The sequence below is a fragment of the Paroedura picta genome, chromosome 6 (assembly GCF_049243985.1).
Source record: "Paroedura picta isolate Pp20150507F chromosome 6, Ppicta_v3.0, whole genome shotgun sequence".
NCBI lineage: Eukaryota > Metazoa > Chordata > Lepidosauria > Squamata > Gekkonidae > Paroedura > Paroedura picta.
Window position 1 is genome coordinate 39416706 of NC_135374.1, and position 6291 is coordinate 39422996.

General features: G+C 42.3%; 1 protein-coding gene across 5 annotated transcripts in view; it reads left to right on the plus strand.

Moving 5' to 3' along the window:
• EPHA3 (EPH receptor A3) overlaps nucleotides 1-6291 on the plus strand; it is a 263757-nt gene that overhangs the window by 189151 nt on the left and 68315 nt on the right. The window lies entirely within an intron of this gene.

The window sequence follows — 6291 nt, forward strand, 5'->3', positions numbered from 1 at the left end:
TTTATGTCCTAGTTCATCATGTTGTTTTTAATGAAACAAGAACTAAGGATAGTGCTTCTTTCTACCCACACATGCACAAACAATAATGCATAACTATTTAATGGAAAGGGTAACATAATGCTCATGCCCTTGATTTAAAAAAATCAATTAACATATCATGTGCAGGATATTTGCCAGTTGGTATTACTTGGCTGATTAAGAACAACTTTTAAAATATTAGCAAGTTATATGGGATCTTCATTTTACTCAGAATATTTTGGACAGTTATAATTTAAAAGGTATACATTTCCTTTTAAATTATAACTGTATACTATTGCATCTTCTTGTAATGTTTCTTCAGGGATGCTCTTTAAAGTAAAGCTATGAAACTACATAAAACACATCTCTCATTTCATATGTGAAACTCAGTTAAAGACTGCTATTATGAACACCACAGTATAAAATCATATGAATTTGAAGCACATATTATTTTTCCCTTTCCATCTGTGAAAGCCACTGTAATTGCTGTTCCTAAAGTTTATTGTGCAGCCTGTTACTTTTCAAGTGGACTTGGCGTGCCCTCGATTTATTGCACACATGTTAAGCATATGAGAAACATATGTCCTGTGCTCACTTTATGTCTTTATGCAAGAAAAGGGAGAGACATGACAAGAGCACATGAAAGAGGGAAACCCACAAGTTTGCTTTCATTTTTAAATGTAATTGCAGCAGTGGAAAAACTAGCACCCATGATGGTTCTTACAGAGCAACTGTTAGCCGGGAGGTAGTCCATCTCTGCAATTCAAATGAAAGGAAGCAGCTGCTTTTCATTCTTTCTGTCTGTTTTTCCCTTTTTGCCCTCCTTTCATGTTGAGGATGTATTATTTGCAAACATCATAGTGTGTAAGCAAGTCTTCAGCCTGCTAACCTTGAGGGGTACATATTGAGTTATTTAGTACATTTTCATAATTAAGTAACTCAAGCCAGCTTTTGCATGAACGGTTAGGGTAGTTTTAGGGTGAGTTCACACATATAATGAAGAGCTTTGTGGCATCTTAAAGATGAACAAATTTATCGTGCCATAAACTGTCATTGTTGTTGTTATGTGCGAAGTCGTGTCCGACCCATCGCGACCCCATGGACAATGATCCTCCAGGCCTTCCTGTCCTCTACCATTCCCCGGAGTCCATTTAAGTTTGCACCTACTGCTTCAGTGACTCCATCCAGCCACCTCATTCTCTGTCGTCCCCTTCTTCTTTTGCCCTCGATCGCTCCCAGCATTAAGCTCTTCTCCAGGGAGTCCTTCCTTCTCATGAGGTGGCCAAAATATTTGAGTTTCATCTTCAGGATCTGGCCTTCTAAAGAGCAGTCAGGGCTGATCTCCTCTAGGACTGACCGGTTTGTTCGCCTTGCAGTCCAAGGGACTCGCAAGAGTCTTCTCCAGCACCAGAGTTCAAAAGCCTCAATTCTTTGACGCTCGGCCTTCCTTATGGTCCAACTCTCGCAGCCATACATTGCAACTGGGAAGACCATAGCCTTGACTAAACGCACTTTTGTTGGCAGGGTGATGTCTCTGCTTTTTAGGATGCTGTCTAGATTTGCCATAGCTTTCCTCCCCAGGAGCAAGCGTCTTTTAATTTCTTTGCTGCAGTCCCCATCTGCAGTGATCTTGGAGCCCAGGAAAATAAAATCTGTCACTATCTCCATTTCTTCCCCTTCTATTTGCCAGGAATTGAGAGGGCCGGATGCCATGATCTTTGTTTTCTTGATGTTGAGTTTCAAGCCAACTTTTGCACTCTCCTCCTTCACCCGCATCAACAGGCTCTTTAGTTCCTCTTCACTTTCTGCCATTAGAGTGGTATCATCTGCATATCTGAGGTTGTTGATATTTCTCCCTGCAATCTTGATCCCAATTTGTGACTCCTCTAATCCCGCATTTCTCATGATGTGTTCCGCATACAAGTTAAATAGGCAAGGCGACAGTATACAGCCTTGCCGAACTCCTTTCTCAATTTTGAACCAGTCAGTGATTCCATGTTCAGTTCTCACTGTTGCTTCTTGACCTGCATATAAATTTCTCAAGAGACAAATAAGATGCTCTGGTATTCCCATCTCTTTAAGAACTTGCCACAATTTGTTGTGCTCCACACAATCAAAGGCTTTAGCATAGTCAATGAAGCAGAAGTAGACGTTCTTCTGGTACTCCCTAGCTTTCTCCATGATCCAGCGTATGTTGGCAATTTGATCTCTAGTTCCTCTGCCTCTTCGAAATCCTGCCTGTACTTCTGGAAGTTCTCGGTCCACATATTGCTGGAGCCTAGCTTGTAGGATTTTGAGCATAACTTTGCTAGCATGAGAAATTAGTGCAATGGTGCGGTAGTTTGAACATTCTTTGGCATTGCCCTTCTTTGGGATTGGAATGTAAACTGACCTTTTCCAATCCTGTGGCCATTGTTGAGTTTTCCAAACTGTTTTCCAAACTGTCATTAGCCAGAGCCTATTTTGTCAGTTGAACTGAGTAGGCAAAGATAAAAGTGTATAAAAGTACATAAAAGTGTATATCATAGAAAGGTAGGCAGAGGAGTATTAACTGCAAAGAGAAGCTGGAAGGTGTCACGAATGAACATAGTAGGTATGGGCCGTTCCCAACTGTCGAAGAGCCGGCATAACAGGATGAATCGGAATAGTGTACAGTATATAGAAATTTGCAAAGAGAAATAATCACATTCATGTTCTTATTAAGTCCAAACCTATCAAACCTACATACATTTCAAGGTTATCTATTAATGTCATATCAACAGTTTCTCGTGGAACTTGCTTTGGAAACTTTGCTGAAACTTTGCAGAAGCCTTTCAGTTTATCCGGGGAGTTTGAATGGCTGTCCATTGGTATCTGAGTGTTCTCAGTCTTGATGCTTGATTTATGCCCATTTAGTCTCCTGCACAGAGACTTGCCATACAACCAGTATAGAGACTTGCCATACAACCAGTATAGAGACTTGCCATACAACCAGTATAGAGACTTGCCATACAACCAGTATAGAGACTTGCCATACAACCAGTATAAATTGCAGACGGGTATTTGCTCGTACATATAGAGAATGAGGCAACCTTTATGTGCATGAGCTGCTGCTGATGTGTCGCAGCGATCCCCAGCCTTTTTGAGCCTGAGAACACCATTAGAATCCTAACACAGTGTGGTGAGCACAACCACAAAATGACCATTGCTGGAGATGGAGCCAATCACAACATGTCAGGGAGTAAAGTTATAATAAACTCACATAGGCCCGTTATGCACGGCCACCGAAACAGTGATTTCGGGTCACATGGAAAACGTGGAGGGGGAAGATGCAAAGCAAACCGCTTACGCACGGGATGGGACGCAACGGTGGCAAAACCCAGAGTAACCGATTATGCATGCGGCGACCCCACGCCACTTCTAGTTGCACCCTGATTGCCCGGAAGCTCCGTTTTCTTCCGAATTTCGCTAACGCGGCTTTTTCAGCGGCATGCACCGAATCTGTGGCCAGTTGCAGCTGGCGCCGTGCGTTATCAGTAATTTTAGACAATGCCATTCCACCCCAAATGTGGACCTTCCCCTCCGTGTATAATGGGCCACAGTGATGCTAAGACATTTCATGCAGAAGCTCTGTTGAGGAGGACACCTTTTAATCTGTACAGTCAATCACAAGCCCTGCTGGGCAAAAGTCTCCCCTCATCCCCATCCACCTTATAAAAGCTCTTGGTGGGCACAGTAGTTAGTGCTCATGGGCATCACATTTGGGAGCCCAGGTGGCTATGTCCTGTAATAGGATAACATGCATGGCTATGAGGACCAAGTGTTCACTGGTGTCTGCTGCAGGGGCTGATCCAATATTTTCATTTGATGGTTCATTATTGTGGTAAAACATTGTTTCAAGTTGGGATGGGACAATCTGTAAGCAAGGTTCAACATATATACAAAAGGCATGTGAGAAGGAATGTTAATCTTCCAAGAGTATACCAAAGAGAGTGTAGCTTTGGACAATAAGGCCCATTATGCACGGGCCGTACTGCCTGCGTTGGCGGCAGCAGCACTTCAGGGAAAATCCTGATGCTGCCAGCGTGGGCACCTCCCGGCCCAGGGCTATGGAAGGCCCGTGTTAAGCAAATGCGGGATCTTCTGTAGCTTCCTGGGTAAGCTGGGGCTGCAGTGGGCTGGCGCTGTGCATAATCGCCAGCACCAGGCCTGTCGGCCCGCCCAGCCCCAACCCTACAGTGTGCCTTAAGGGACACCACATGTCCCTGCGAGCTCCGTGGAGCCACGGAGCTGGCAGGGGTGACCCCCTGGCCCCACCAGTATGTGTGGAGGGGGCCTGGCCCCTCCCCACCACTCCCACCCCTGCTGCTTAACTTACCTCCTGGCCCTCCTGGCCTTCCCAGCATGCCCCACTGCCATGCATACACGGGAAACGGTGGGACATCGTGCCCCACTGCAACGGCATGGCGCCAGTGCAGGGAAGCTGCTGCCATGTATAAAGGGTCTAAGTGATAACCAGGAATGTTCTGTGTTGTTGTTTTTCTCCTAGTGTACCTGTCTTTTAGAAGCTGACTTCTAACATTTCCTGCACTGACCCAGAAATGTAATCTTCGTCCATGTCAAACAGGTTTAAAAAAAAACACTAAATAACAGAGTGGTTGCACTGTGCTGTTGGAATGCTGGCCTCTTGTAGGTTGTGTGGCACTGGGGGCTTACTTTGTTTTGGGGACTAATCCAAAACATTTATCTATAACTGAAAGGTTCAATCCTTTTAGCTAGTTTACTACTGCTAGCATAAGGACTGTATGATAAAATCATTTTAGCCCAAATGCTTTTTTGCTTGTTTTTATGCTTTTGTTTTTTCTAATTTGATGGCATCATTTTACCTTGTAAAAATCCCTGTGTTGTTATGGCAGGTGCTGCTGAAGCAATGTTTGTTTTTGTTCTTGTGTTAGCTTCTTGGGTTTGACATGGCTGTAGATTCTTGGATTGTACATCGGATCGATTCTCTGATTTTACATATGCTTGCAACAATGTTTCTACTGTACTTGGATCAGGTAATTCTAGGGTTGGAATTTTTTTGTAGATTATCAGGTTTTATATTTTTAACCCCTAAGAGAATTAATGAAAGATGTCTGGGGGTATCTTGTCCAGGGATTGATAGAACTGGAATTTGGGGGTTATTTAAAAGATAGCTACTAGCAGCACTGCTGCAATTTGGTGTCACAGTATCTTTCAAAACATCCCTTCCAGCTCCCTGGGAAGATTACTCATAGAGATTAATAGAGCCAAAAAAGTATTGGAATCCCCCCCCCCCCAAAAAAAAAACAGTTCAGAATGCCAAACCAATATTTGGAACCTAAGAAATAAATAAATAAGATGCATATGGAAAGCCATATGTTATGTGTAGTCCCTTTCTAACCTCATCAGTAAGTATGCAGGGGAAATACCTGGCACAGGTCTATCTATTGAGCTGTGTGTGTAAATAAAATACCCAGATTCATGGGAGCATAAAATTGTGTCATCCACAGGCCCCTTCTTATGACAAGAGGGCAAAGAGGCACTGAAATCCTTTCGCTGAAGATAAAACTTCTAGCTGCATTCTTAAACTGGGATGGGCAAGAAATCTTTCTTCCCTTGAGGGTGGGGTCAAAATGTTGTCAGTCAGCTGACTCTCTTTCAATAGCTTAGTTTATGTCTGCAGAGAAGATAAGATGATGTAATGTACAGCATTATCAGATAAATATTTTATTCTGTTGTAATATAGAGGTCAACGAAGTAAAGCATATAATTCTTTTTTTTAAATAAAGAAGGGATCCCCCCCATTTTTAAAAATGTTTAATGCATGGTCAGAAAGAGCACTTTCATCCTGCCTATTATCTTTGGAGAATTTCCCTCATTTTTATTTCTTCCATAGCATTCTAATTCCAATCGACACAGAAATAGATGTGAATTTCAGTAGAACATGTCTACTTAATCTAATTAATATGGTGAGAGAAAGTGTGAAGAGAGACATACTAGCTATAGAGAAACCATTAAAGAAATCCAAAATCAAACCAGCATTGTCATGAAGTCTGTTAACATCTCTAGTGTTAAGTCATTCATTTTACCGGAATGTGTAGTATAATGTATGGACTCACTGGTTGGACTTGAAAATCATCTCTCGCAATTTATGAATAGGCTCCAGGAGATATGATATATCGTATCATATTGAATTTCCAAATTTGTACTATATGCTCCTATATTTTTCATTAAGGAAAATGACTTAAATATTGTATTTAGGTTTTAACGTTT